This window comes from Micromys minutus (assembly GCF_963924665.1).
Source record: "Micromys minutus genome assembly, chromosome: 31".
Lineage (NCBI taxonomy): Eukaryota > Metazoa > Chordata > Mammalia > Rodentia > Muridae > Micromys > Micromys minutus.
The window spans coordinates 18485891-18500806 of NC_137966.1; positions in this window are offsets into that span (position 1 = coordinate 18485891).

The window sequence follows — 14916 nt, forward strand, 5'->3', positions numbered from 1 at the left end:
GGGCATCACATATAAATAAAAAACAAAATCTTGAAAGAGTCCTGCTCTCTGAGGTCTGCGTGGGAGCAGAACACTAGAGGGTACCTGCTGTTGCCGCCACCTGCCTGCCTCCTCCTGCTACCTCTCAGCTGCTCAGATGCAAGGGATACAGGCTGCCACAGACACCCCCACACTCCACCTCAATACTCCCACCCCAACTCCATCCCAGCACCCCACCTCAATACTCCCACCCCAACTCCATCCCAGCACCCCACCTCAATACTCCCACCACACCCCAACCCCAACCCCATGCCCAAAACCCCACCCTAATACTCCCACCATTCTCCCCCCAACCCCACGCCCAACACCCCCACCCCCAACATTCCCACCCCATCCCTACCCCCATCCCCAACCCCCTTATGTCCAACACCCCCACCCCAATACTTCCATCCCCACTCCAACAACCCCCACCACTCCCATGTAGTGGTAGTTGGCTACTGACAGGACACAGGCATGCCCCTGAACTATCTGGATTCCAGAATGAAAGACACACACAGACACACACACACACACACACACACACACACACACACACACACACACACCCCAGTTAATTTTAAAATGCCTTGGTTAGCTCAAAGGCTGCGCAGTTCTAATCATCCCTGCAGCTAACACACATTTCCCTTCAGTACTCCTGACTTAACGCCCTCTAATTCTATATTTTATTTTGTTGCCCCGGCTCCTTCTGGGTGGCTCCCTAGTCTTTGCTGCCCAAGACATTTCTGGGCAGCCCTTCAAGGGCCCCATTCTTTCTCAACTACATTTTAGATGATTTTCCTTCTGCAGCTCTAAATCTGATCCATCTCCCTCTGAATCATGGTGATTCTCTGTCTTCCTTTCTCCCAGTTTCTAGCCCACACAAATCTAAAGGTCCTGCTTTTGTCTGTCTGTCCGACCATTGGCCATTGTATCTTTATTAGTAGATTAAAAAGCAACTGGGGACAAGGACCTTCAGCATTTGGACACGCAGATTCCCTATTTTGAGGGCTGGATTAATTGGAAGCATTGGAACCAGTCCACAGCATCACCTTTCTGTCCAAATGTTAAAAAAGGCTCTTTTCTCAGACATAAATTGAGCATTTACATAACAATTATGTAAATTACAAAGTGTGATATACAAGTAACATCTAGTCTGTCATATTTGGCAATTTAAATAAAGTATTCTATTATCTATCTTCACTTAATGAGTTACAATTCTGTACCTAAAACATGTTTGATTTCAACTTGTGTTACCTTCTGAAAGCCACCTCTTTGACTCTGGAATGCCTTCTTTAATGCTAAACAGCTTAAATTCAGTTGTGAAATTATAACTAGTCTTCGACCTCATGAGAGATTTGATAAGAAATCAAATACCGAGTATGTAGGAAGCACAAAGACACAGCTTTCAAAACATTTTCCTCCCTGTCCAAAATTATGACCATCTTCAAATTATCCCTTAAAGCGACAACCTATCTAGACTTTGTAAAATAACCATAACCCAAACCCAAGGGACCAGGTGGACAACTCTTCATGACTTCTTCCTGCTAGAAGGAAGGGGTGGGGAGGGGTAGGACAGTTAGGAAAATTGGCTAGACTTAAGAAAGCTAGCTTTGGCATCTGTTATCCCTTCTCTGCATACTTAGAAAGCTCGGGTCTGACTGGATCCATCTGAAAGGTTGGCTGAGCCAGGTCCATTGGGAACCAGCAGTAGTCCCGGAAGCTGTTCCGGAGGCAAGTCTCTGGACATCATGAGGAAGCAGGGGTCGGGAACAGCAGATAATGTCACTGTCCCAGAGGATAAATCATGTCAGACTTGTATACTCTGCAATGCATGAATCTCACAAGCAAAAATTTAGTACTGTTAAGATATCTGTATGGATTATGCAAGGTACACAGATCAGTTAAGGATGAAATTTGCTCCTTGTTTGAGCAGACGAAAGACAACTGTCTTTTTTTTTTTTTTTATGAGTTGATTTTATCAATAACCAATTGTGATAAATCTTCGTGCCATGTGAAGGAGGACATGAAGAATCTTAAGGATTCCATAACCAAGATTTATTGTCTCATTTTAGCTGAAGCTTTAGCTGGAGACGTTTTTATGTCTGAGCCAGTTGCTGGGCTGTTTCCATGTTGAGGAATCGACAGATCAAGTTGCCTGTCCCGTTTGGTTTTCTCTAATCTTTCTTTACTGTAGTCAAGATCCTCAGAGGGACTTTCCTGTCCTTTCTGATCCATGTCACTCTGGAAGGGGTCCAAAGCCTCTTCTTTCCTGTCAGCACAAACACAGAGCCTCTCTCCCAGTAACTGGACATCATTAAAGGTATAGCTTGACCCCTCTCCCAGAGAAATTATAACCACCAAATTCATAACCAAATGCATTTTGATAATCAAAGTAATTCAAAGCAGTTAAAGCAATCTAAACAAATATTAACATCCGAGACTGTTTCTTCACCATCTTTTTGACTTATAACTTGAGATCAAAAGCCTCAACATTTCACACATCTATTTATACTTAAATCTTTTATACTATGGAGATTAATATCTCTGTCAGTTCTTACAGTAGTTTGCCCCTTTCTCTTTATATAATTCTCAAGGCCTAAGTTCCTACTTTCTGAGATAGGTTAGACTTCCTAAAGTCTAAAGGGGATGCCTGCATTTCAGTCTAATTTTTAAGGATAGGAAGCCTCAGTATTTATGTCTAGGTCTACTTACTGTATAAGTCTATTTCCAGGCTCAGTTTTGTCACACCAGGCTAAACAATCGCAGAATACCATGTGGACCATGTTAAAAGATTTTGAGAATTGTCCCTGGCAAGGCTTTTAAACTTCTTTAAAGCATTGTTTTTTTGTTTTTTTTTTCTTCATTTAATCTTCCTACCTTCTTACTTTTGTGGAGCTTAATATCTCTGTATACTTATGAACGTTTAAACAATTACTATTATACTCCTTTCTATCCTTAAAAGGAATTAAATAACAATTTATAAATCTCTATCCTTTATTTATCTGGTGGCTGGAGGCTGGCAGCTTTGATGGTCTGTTTCTCACTGCCTTCCTCCCAGCACCTGGTCAGGGAACCAGCCAGCTTCTTTGCACAGCAGGGGCTCCCAGCATCTCTGAGTTGAGGCTGTCTCCTGTGGCTTTGTTCTAGTCTCATGGCTTGCATGGGAACCATGTGACTCAGCTCAGATAGCTGAGAAACCACTCCTCCCCTCCTACTAGACTTATGTCTGGTCCATCCCAGAATCTCTAAATAATTTTAAAAGTGAGTTCTCACCTACCACTTGCATGCCATTTGCAGCAGTAGTTGGCCCCCAACACCCCCACCTCCAACACTCCCACCCCAATATTCCCATCCCAACCCCTACTCCAATACTCCCACCCCAACACTCCCACCCCAACCCCCCTATCCCCAACATCTTCACCCGAACTTCTCATCCTAACCCTTCCACCCCAACATTCACCCTACCTTCTACCCCAACACTCCCACTCCAAATCCCCCAACTTCCCCACCCCACACTCACACTATCAACACCCCCACCCTAACACCCTCACTCCAACACCCCATCTCAACCCTCCCACTCCCAACACTCCCCCCCCACTCCAACACCCCCACTCCCAACCCCCTTATGTCCTCCTCCCACCTTTATGCCTCTTTTTCTTTGTTTTACCGACTGAGTCTTTAGGCATACATACAGGTATGAGGCCATTCACTGTGGCACAGACAACCTACTAGAAGAAAAATTAGTATGGTTCCCCACCCCCTGCCTCCAGCAACTATCAACTGTCAATAGCTAGCTCCTCATCTAGGGGTGGGACTTAGTGTTCCCCTTTCCCATCCACTCTGGAATGTTGCTGGCTTGATCTGGTGCAGGTCTCTGGCTGGTGACCACAGACACTGAGAGTTCATGAGTGTAAAAGCTGTGTCACCTCTAGAAGACACCGTTTCCCAGTTCTCCTCCCTGTCTTCTGGCTCTTACGCTCTTTCTGTCCTATGTTTAAGATGTTCCCTGAGCCCTGGTATGCTGATGTAGACGTCCCATTTAGGGATGAACACTCAATAGTCACGTACTCTGCCTTGGTTATGGAGACTGGATTTCATACTGAACCCAGAGCTCACCCATGTGGCCAGACTGGCAGCCAGCAGGTGGCAATGCTCACAGCTTCTAGTCCCAGCACTGGGGAGGTGGAGACAGACTGATTCCTGGGACTCACTTGCTTTATAGCTCAGGCTGGCCTTGAACTCAGAGATTCACCTGCCCCTCTCTCATGAGTGCTGGGATTAAAGGTGTGTGCCACCACTGCCTGGCTGTGCACCTGATTTGTAAAGTCCCAGCACTCATATTAATAAACAAACAGAACAGATATGTCTGTATGCTTGCAACAGAGGCAGGTGGATTATATCAGTTCCCTTGCCAGCCATCCTATCGGAAACAGCAAGCTTCAGGTTCAGCGAGAGACCCCCGTCTAGAGGCAATAAGATAGAAAGCAATATAGGGAGGCATTTGATTAATTTGTCTTCTACATACATGTGCATGAATGTATGTACTCACTTAATCACATGTATGTCACACACACACACACACACACACACACACACACACACACACACACACCATGATATAACAGCCACAGGCATACCTATGGAAAAAAAAAAGCCAAAGTGGACAATGCTTGAAGATCTACATCCAAGAACATCCTCTGGCCTCTGCATTCAGATACTTACATATGAACACACACACAAAATCACAGATCACAGTATTATTAGCATTGTCTTCCATAATAGATGGGGAGATGTCCTCTCTTAGGCCCTTCCCGGGTTGGTTTTATGAAAAGCATGGGGTGGCTGTGTCTCTGGCTACCCTCTCCTCCTGGAGGGAAGTCAACTTCTGCCTTGCTCTCCACCTGGGAGGTCTGGGAGGGCTGAGGCTGACTAGGGACAGCTTCATGAAGACACTCCCCCATGACATCACCGCTTTGGACTCTGTCCTAATTCACTAGTGGCTTTCACAGCTGGGTTTTCTGACACAAGCATGGCAAATTTGTCATTTTATGGGCCATGGAGTGTCCTTGGGGCTGGCTTTCTTCCTTTATCCTCTGCTCTTCACTTGCAATGATTGGTGTTAAGCTAAAGTCATCGTTCCTGTGTGTCCAGCTTCGGATCTTGGCTCTGAACTTGAGATGGTAATTGTGACCTTTTGTTACATGTGAGTAGCTTCGGCCATGAGGCACTCAGGTCTTCTTGGGAAGGTTGGTGGGGGAAATCTGTTGGGAAAACTAAGCCTCAGGATTCTAGGCTCCAGAACCCTATGTGTAGAGGATGCTGGGAAGTTTGGGTTGGTAGTGTTCTCCTGTGACCCAGGCATTGGGTGAGACCCTCAGCTACACTGGTGGAACAGTGCTGATTTAGGGGTCAGAGATGGAGCCCTTGTGTCTTCTAGGCAAGCACTTTACCTTCATACTACCCCCAGACCGTTAGTGCTGGTCTCTGAGATTCCATTAGAGGATAAAGTTTCCCACTGGTGCCTGAGGGAATGGATGTAGGTGACAGTCTAGTTTGTCACAGGAAGCTGGGGTACTCTGGGCTGGGTATATCAAGGCTTTGATGTCAGAAGGGATTAATAGGCCCTCAGACCCTAGCACGACTGACCCCATATTGAAGGCAGCAAAGTGCCATTCTGACCTTAGAGACCAGTGCAAAAACCTCAACACTTGCAGGAGAACAAAGACCTAATTTATCATAGCCCATAGTTTTGGGAAAGTTCCTCAATGTACTAACATTGCTTAAGAGTCTGTGTGTTCTCTGGAGGTGCCAATGATATTTCTAAAGATGGGGTCTCTGATCCCCTGGGCCTATAACAAGGATGGACAGTTCCTAGGGGTTTGCCCCAGGAGCTCTGCCTCTGTTCCTGTCAACGTAGAGGCTCTTGATGCCTGCAGGAAACTGCAGACGTCACCCGAGTCTGTTCCTTCACCAGGGGAGTTTGTTCACAGTACCTTCTGCATAGACACTTGGGAAAGGCTAGACTCAGCCCCAATTCCAGTGTCCAGGATCCACATGAGATGTCACTGGATGCCAGTTTTGATCTGTGTGATGGCCATCCCTGTTTGCCTCTCAGTGTGTCTTTTTCTGTGTTTCTGTCAGTGCTGTTGGACAAACAGATCTAATGTGGGAAGGGCTATGAGCGAGCAGTCCCAAGACGGAGGCCACTGTGTCACTGCTGCGACTGTGGCTGTGACATCAGTGGTTGCTACTGTTGCTATGGTGATTCCAGCAGTGACCCAAGGTGGGTTTTGTGGACAAAAACAATAGGATTTATTGACCAGAAAGCTGTTGGCCAGAGGTCAACCATTTAAAACATGAGTCCATGGGGGAGATTCAGGCTCAAACTATAGTATTCTTCCTCCGAGCCACTGAAGCAGGAGAGGGAACCGAAGGGCTAGCCTAGACCACAGGACAGCTCACCTCAAGCTTTCTCTCCCTCCCATCTCCATATTGTCTATTGTACATCATAAGGAGCCTGGTGAAGCCTCATAGGCAGTTGTTCTTTGGCGTTACCCTCAGGAAAAAGACAACCCCTTCTCCCAGCTACTGTTGGAACCCTTGAGAAGAGCTGTGACTGTTCTCTCTGGGCTGATTGTGCCCTTTGCACCAAAACCAGAGGCCCGACAGTCTGTGAGTGGCATCCCTTGGATCTTCCCATATCCAAGGGTAGTCTGTGGTGGTTATGTGTTACCAAGAGTGAGGGCCGGGAGGAGCGGACTGACCCCACCACTGCAATCCTTGACCACACTCTTTCTGGCACCCCATTTCCTCACTCAGCTGTGCTCTAGAAATAGGCAGAGTGCTGACGCCATCTGTCAGTACAATGTGCAGTTCTGTCCTGGCGGAAAATGAGAGTGAACTTAAATCAGAGAGATCTACGGAGACTTGTGAGTCACCAGAAAGTGACCAGTAATCCAGGTCTGTCTTACTTATTCTTGACCATTTGTAGTTGTGAAGTGAACATGGCTGAACAGGGATGAGAAGGCAGGTGAGCTCATAAGTTGTATGTTTGGAGAAATGGAGAACTCGGTGTGTGTGTGTGTGTGTGTGTGTGTGTGTATGTATGTGTGTGTATATGTGTGTGTATGTGTGTATGTATGTGTATGTGTGTGCCTGTGTGTGTGTGTGTGCATGTGTGTGTATGTGTGTGTGTGTGTGTATTTGTGTGCACTAAGGTACATGTGCATGGTTGTGTGTTTATGGATGGAGACCAGAGAGAACCACCCGCCCTCAGTACTGCCTGTCTTTGAGACAGGATCTCTCACTTGTCTGAACCTGGAGCTAGGTGGGCTGGCCAGTGAGCCCCAGTCATCCTCCTGCCTCCACCTTCCTGGTGTTGGTATTGCAAGCTTTTACCACCACACAAAGCTTTCGAAAAATTAGTTCTAGGGGACTGAACTCAGGGCCTCATGCTTGTGAAGTAAACGCTTTAGGAACAGGGTTATCTTTCCAGCTCATCTTGGAGCCAACCTGAAAATAGAAAAACAAGCCAAGTCCAGAGGGACCTCTTCACAGACCTTAATAAACAGGGGACATAGATAGCGTGGGACAGAGATGAGCCCAACACCTGGGAAGAGCTAAGGACTGAACAAGGAGGCACCCATGAGATACCCCACGTTATAAGCACAGGTAAAATACTACATCTGAGGTCCTCATGTAGAAGAACACAGGTATGTCTTATCTCCCTTGTTGTCCTAAATGGTGGCCGGCAAAGCCTTTAGCGTTACAAGTAAAGGTAAGAAATACTTGCTAAGGGAATAAGGTGACCAGCTCGTAGGTAAGGCCCCACTGAAGTTATCAGTTTGTGGACTTTGTGTTTGAAGTTAATCAGGGTCAAGAACAGGTAACTGCCTGGCTGCTTTTAAACTGGCATAGGGGCAACCTCGCTGGAAACAGAACTTTGCTGTCTGTGTAGATCGGTGTAGGCAGGAAGCTGAGAATGACAAATGCAATCCGGCCTCTTTGGACAGGTGAGGTCCCATGTTCGATTTTTTCTTGGGTTACGGAGGGAAGGAGACATACGTCTCTTTCTTGGAAAAACCTTTCCATGTGTGGTGAGCAACAGCCTTTGCCGTGGAGGGGACCGTTGGTGGCATTTTTTTTTTTTTCCAGCAAGAAGTCATCTTGCATTGCTAGAAGCAGAGCTGAATTACTGAGAGTTGTCAGGGGAAAAATACTGTTGAGCTTCCTACTAACTCAGGAGTATCTCTGGGTTCCATGGGAGGCTCTGTGGCAAGGCTGAGAAAAACACACCTTAGGAGAATTCTGACCCACTGACATGCTAGAGGGACCTAGGCACACTGCACTTGTCTGCCATGGTGAAGTAGGAATTGGGTGTATGTCTGGAAGCTGCCCAAGGGACCCCAGAGCTTGCTCTCTTTTTCCCTCCTTTTCTTTCTCCCTTTCTTCCTTTCCTGTGTATATGTGGACGCATATGCTTGCTTATGCCAGATACTGATGTCAGAAATCTCCCTCTCCACTTCTCAGCCTTGTACATCGAGACAGGGTCTCACAGTGGCTATGACCTACCTGGATCCTGTTGTCTCTGCCTCTACCATGTACATTTCCAGGCAAAGGCTTTCATATCTGGACTTTTATGTAGGTGCTGGGAATCTAAACTTGGGGCCTCATGCCTGATCAGCAAGCACTTTACCGACTAAGCCATCTCTCTAGCCCTCACATCTCTCCGACCGTTCAGAGCTGTGGGGCACTCTTTGACCTGATCCATTGATCAAGACTGCATTTTAATCCATCAAGGCTGTCCTGATTTGTCTGCTTCTGATGTGCATGGCTTATGTTTACAGAACACAAACTCGCTTGGCAGAGACTGCACATCGACTCCTGCTGGCCTCCCAGAATGGTACATCCGCCAACGTGCTACCGGAAACACACAAGAAACCCACTTTCATCTTGAAAGAATGTTTCCCAAATGGAGATTTCCTCCCACTACCAGCTCCACACCCTGTACTACCTAAGCTACGCTAGCTGCCCATCCCACTGCCTTCCTTCAGTGAAGTCAGCAAATTATTCTAAATTCATTTGCCTTTGCCTGGTCCCTCCCTTGATTCTGTGGTGGCTAGTAGTTAGTCAACCACCTCACTACAGAAAAATGACGTGTGTGTGTGTGTGTGTGTGTACATGTATATGTTTGTGTACATATGTGCATGCTTCTGATTGTACACATTTATGTGCACATGTTTATTTATGCATGTATCTCAAAGCACAGAATCACAGCATTCTGAAATTTTTCTTCCTAAATACTATCTTAGGGACTATATTTATGTTGACCCATAAAAACTTGCTCTAGTTTCTGGCCATTTTCTGGATCTTCCACAGACATGTGCTGCCTTTCTTTCCTGAAGTGGACCAGTTGGCTGTTTTCGGCTGCTGGCTTCTCTCTGTGATTTTGGTGTACATTTCTTCCAAAACCAACCTTGGCCTCCAATACTCATCTTGGCCCAACCTCAGGAGTGTTTTCCCAAGAAGTCAGCTCTCTGGGGTGGAAGCTACACACACTTAACACATGCAAAGATATTACTGAATGACAGCTGAATTTACAAGTGAGGGTCATTAGCAGAAAGATGTTCGGTTAAGTCTGACCTGTAAATGTAATAGTTGAGGAGTTCAGTTTACAAAATTGGCATGTTCTGCTTTTTTCATTTATGAAAGAGCTCACAGAAGCTTATAGTGGGAAGTGTACTATTTCAGACTGAAGATGTTGAGAACACAGTGGCACAATGCATGCATTTGGGAGCCAGGGTGGTAACAGCCCTAGCTCCCTCTGCCTGCATAATGACAGCACCATACAGTGATCCACCTAAGGAACCCATGATACCTGCATGACACAGACAAGGTGGGGTGGGGTGAGGTGGGGTAGGGTGGGGTGAGGGGAATGGGGTGAGGTAGGGTGGGGATAGGGTGGGGTAGGTTGAGGTAAGGTGGGGTGGGGTGAGGTGGGGTGAGGTGGGGTAGGGTGGGGTGAGGGGGATGGGGTGAGGTAAGGTGGGGGTAGGGCAGGGTAGGATGAGGTAAGGTGGGGTGGGGTAAGGTGGGGTGTGGAAGGGCAGGGTAGGCTGTGGTAGGGTGAGGTAAGGGGGATGGGGTGAGGTAGGGTGGGGATAGGGTGGGGTAGGTTGTGGTAGGGTGGGGTGGGGTACGATAGGGTGAGGTGGGGTGGGGGTGTTGTTTTTTTGCTATGACAAAGGTTCTCATTTAGGACTGGTCGGGCTCCTTTCGGTTCCCAGTCAGAGAGTCCTGTCCATGGTCACTTGGCTCAGTGGCTTCTGGGCCTGGGTTGAGGCAGAATGTTATGGTTGGGAGGTGGGGACAAAGCTGCTCATTTTGTGATGGAGGGAAGAGGGAGAGAGAGAAAAGGGGAAGAGGAGGGACAAGGGCAAGAGCACAGCTCCAAAGCTGCTTTTCTTCTGGCCTGCCTCCTCTACCCAAGCCCATGTCCTCAGGCTCCGCTTAGACCATCATTTCACCTCACTTTTTCTGATCACCTTTTGGGCTCAAGAGAGGAGCTAATGCTTTTTAGCAAAGGCAGTTTCCAGGCATCTGCTTCAACTCTGGGGCTCTGGCCTCGCTTGGTCATCTGCCAAGCCAAGCTAAGGTAAAAATTTCCAGTCTTAATTTTGCCATCAGTGAAAAGGTTAAGAAACAACAAACAACAACAACAACAACAACAACAACAACAAAAAACCCAAAAAAACTAAGCTGTTTGCAAGAGTCTTTTGGAAGGTGTTTGAATTATACAAAACAAGCCACCCCACACAGCAAAATTCCCATCCTGTGAATAGACTCCCATATCTGCTGAACTCAGACCTTTGTCCTAGAGGGTGTCATAAAGAATGGGGTGCCTGGGTTCTTCGCTCACAGGCTGCTGGCGAAGAAATCAAACAGTTTGCAGCTCAGATAGTAGCTGATGTTTATCCCTTGCTTATGTCTTCTAGGAGCAGTTCCAGAAGCTTCTCCAGAGGTCAGTTGTGTTCTAACATACCTCCCAGGATGGGGAGCTCTTAGAGCTCTTAATAGGTGGGGAAACTGAAGTCCATGGTGGTTAAGTACTTGTTAAACTTTAGTAGCTAGTAAGAAGAACAGATATCCTTGGGGTCTCTGGACTCTAGACGTGTAGGTCCAATCAAGACACTATCTTGCTTCTTTGCTGTCTGGTCGCATTGAGACATACAGACAGAAAGAGCAGGTAGCCTGAGAAGCAGCAGGACCGAGTGTCTAGCTTGATGTTTGGGGGGTCGCTATGGAGAAAGTGAGCTGAGAAAAAAAAGCTGCCCGCACAGAGGTGCAGGGAGATGGTGGTGGTCCTTGCTGCTTCTAGAGTTGATCAGATAAAGCTCTCTCATACTCATTTCTGTTGTGGTGGGAGCTCTGGCCCCACCTAGTCAAGTTGGTACTGTGAGAAAGGGCCAAAGAGCAAGGGGTGCTTAAGGAAGAGCTGCTTCCCCAGAAGAGGGATTGTTGGATCTGCACCTAGGGGAAGGGGTGGTGCTGACTACTGGGTGAGTCAACGTGCTCCCTCCCAGCAGACTCAGCAAGTGCTCTTGTAGACTGAAGTCAGACATGGCCTTTATCTAGGGTTGGAGGTAGCCTTGCTCCCTAAGACCTAGGGTGCAGATGAGCTCTCTAAGGAAAGGGGTCCTTGTCACCATGTACCTTCTAGGAACAGCAGATGTCATAGCTGAACAGACTGGTGCATGATCCTCCGTTTGGGCAGCATCCCCAAGTTAGCAAAATAACCATTAATCAGGGTTGGGCCTGGTAAAATGGCATGTAATCCCGGCATGTGGGGTGGGTGGGGCTGAGGCAGGAGGACTGTAAGTTCTGATGGGAAGGATTTATTTTGGCTCACAGTTTTGGAGGTTTTAAATGTAATCTCTCTCTCTCTCTCTTTAATATTTATTTATTCTTATATATTACATTCTGACCACAGTTTCCCCTCCTTCCTCTCCTCACAGTCCCCTTGTCTCCACTTCCCCTCTCTCCCAGATCCACTCCTCCTCCATTTTCCTTTAGAAAAGGACAGGCCTTCCAGGGATATCAACCAAACAAGGTGTAACACATTACAATAAAACCAGGCACACACTCCCATAATCAAGGCTGGGCAAGACAACCCAATAGGAGGAAGAGGGTCCCCAAAGCAGACGAAAGAGTCAGAGACAGCTGCTGGTACCACTGTTAGGAGTCTGTCTTAGTTAGGGTTTTACTGCTGTGAACAGACACCATGACCAAGGCAAGTCTCATAAAGGACAACATATATTTGGGGCTGGCTTACAGTTTCAGAGGTTCAGTCCATTATCATCAAGGTGGGAGCATGGCAGTATCCAGGCAGGCATGGTGCAGAAGGGGCTGAGAGTTCTACATCTTCATCTGAAGTCGGCTAGCAGAATATTGACTTCTAGGCAGCTAGAATGAGGGTTTTATAGCCCACTTCCACAGTGACACACCCATTCCAGCAGGGCCACATGTTCTAATAATGCCTTTTCCTGGGCTGAGCATATACAAACCATCGTACAATCCAACAAGAATACCAAGCTATACCACCATAACATATATGTAGAAGACCTGTAGATCCATACAGGGTCTCTGATTGTCATCTCCGTCTCTGTGAGCCCTTATAAGCCCTGGTTGTTTTATTAGGGCTGTGTTCTTGTGGCATCTTTGCCCCTCCTTGCTCTATGCAATCTATTCTTCCCCTTTTCTGTGGGGTCCCCTGAGCTCTGCCTAATGTCTGGGTAAACCCAGTGTCTCTTGTCTGTATGGTTTCTGGGTAGTGAGTTGAAGCCCAACTTGAGTAATGGTAACTTGATGAAGCCCTGCCACAAACAAACAAACAACGACCCAAAACCAAATGGTAGTAAGCAAACAAAACCATAAAACAAAACCAATAGAGAGTTAGATTCTCTCAACTTCCTGGCCCAGAGCTGTTTACAGCATAGAACCAAGGTTCTAATTTAGTAAAGAAAGAAAACCCACGTGACCACGATATGAAGGTGTGCTGATTGCTCAGCTGTGGCTCTGTCTTTGATTTGGCTGTCCATAAACACGGAAGAACTCTCTGTAGCTAAGAATGACAACTCACACCTGAAAGTCTAGCACTTAAGAGGCCGAGGCAAGAGGATAGCCTTGATTTGAGGTAGCCTGGTCTAGATTGCAAATTCCGGGACAGCCAAGGCTTTACAGTTAGACCAAGGAGATGGAGCCTCATATTGGATGAAATGGTACAGGTTAAGCTGTCAGGGGTTCATGGCTTCAGGGAGCAGTGTGAACTATTTTCAATTCTTTGCATAGGGACAGACTATAACCCTCAGGAAATTCCACCAACCACTAGCTACTGTTACTTTCCAAGTATTCAAGGGGCTCTTACCAATTCTGGAAACTCTCAAAACCATCAAGAGCTTTCTCCTCAGTCCATCTGCAAACCTGAGCGATGGGTGAATTTTTTATTAATACAAGAAAGAAAATAGATGGTTCACATGAAATACTCCAGACGCATAGCACGCTGAACAGGAGAATCTACCCCTTCCAGCTTCCTCTTCTTAATCATTTCCAAAATGATCAGGAAGCCAAATATTAAATATTGAGATACATATACAAGTTGGTCCTTGTCTTTTGGGAGTCATGGGCACTCTTACAAATGTGGATGCAGGGATCTGGAGAACTGGCCCATTTAGTAAAGTGCTTGCTCTGTAAGCAGGAGGACCCGACTTCAGTGCCCAGCATCCCACACACGTTGAATGCAGCGTTATGTGTCTGTAATGCTTGAACTGGGGAGGCAGAGAGAGGGGGATTCCTGGGGCTTGTTGGCGAGCCAGCCTAAGTGAATCAGTAGCTATCAGGTTCAGTGAGAGACCTTGTCTCAAAAATTAAGATGCTCAACCTTGACCATAGGTGTCATATGTACTCACATACGCACACACATGTACACAAATACACACACATACACACCCACACACGTGCACACCCACATACGTGCACACACACATGCACACACATGCGCATACCTGCACACAATTGAGTATAAAATCTTTCTTTCCTCTCAGAGAGAATGGGGTTTCATACTTATAACTGCAGAGACTTGGAAAATTCAGGGAACTATGGTGTATTTTTGTCCTATTGTTCATGAAAACTTGTGTTCATCTCTTTTACACTATGAACTACTGAGAATATTCTTGAAAAATTAGAACCTATACTCTTGAGATGGAGAGTCTGAAGGCCTATAGGTTATTTTTTTTTCTTGTTGTTGTGATTAAGTATTTCCCTGAAGCAGTTTTCAGGAGGAGAGCCTTATTTTGGCTCACAGTTTGAAGTTCCCATCCATTACAACAGACCAGGCATGGTGGCAGGCAGCTCTGTGGCAGTAGGAATGCTCAGTATTGCACATTCACATGTGTGAAGGTCAGAAAGCAGAGGGCTCAGGCTGGATTCCCCAAGACCTGCTTCCAGAGAACTTCTTTCTCTAGCTAGATCCCATTTCTACAAGGTTAACAGTCTCCCCAGACAGCCTGCTCACTGCAGAGCAAGCCTGTGTGTGTGTGTGTATGTGTGTGTGTGTGTGTGTGTGTGTGTGTGTGTGTGTGCAGGGACATTTAAACTGTCCTTAGAAAGACTTGGCTGTAGTCTTCTGTGGGAGCTTATGAGCCCAGAATACCGTCTTTCCCTGGGAGACCTCCTCTTCTAATTCTCTATCTGCCCCAAGGCCCTGTATGAAGCTGCCTCCCAAGTCTCACACACATCAGCCTGTGTGGGTGCTGCCTTTAATGCTCTTCCCTTAAATGCTGCAATTTATGGAGCAGTCTGGGAGAAGGCAAGGATTAGTCTTTGTTGTTGAAGCTGCTGTGT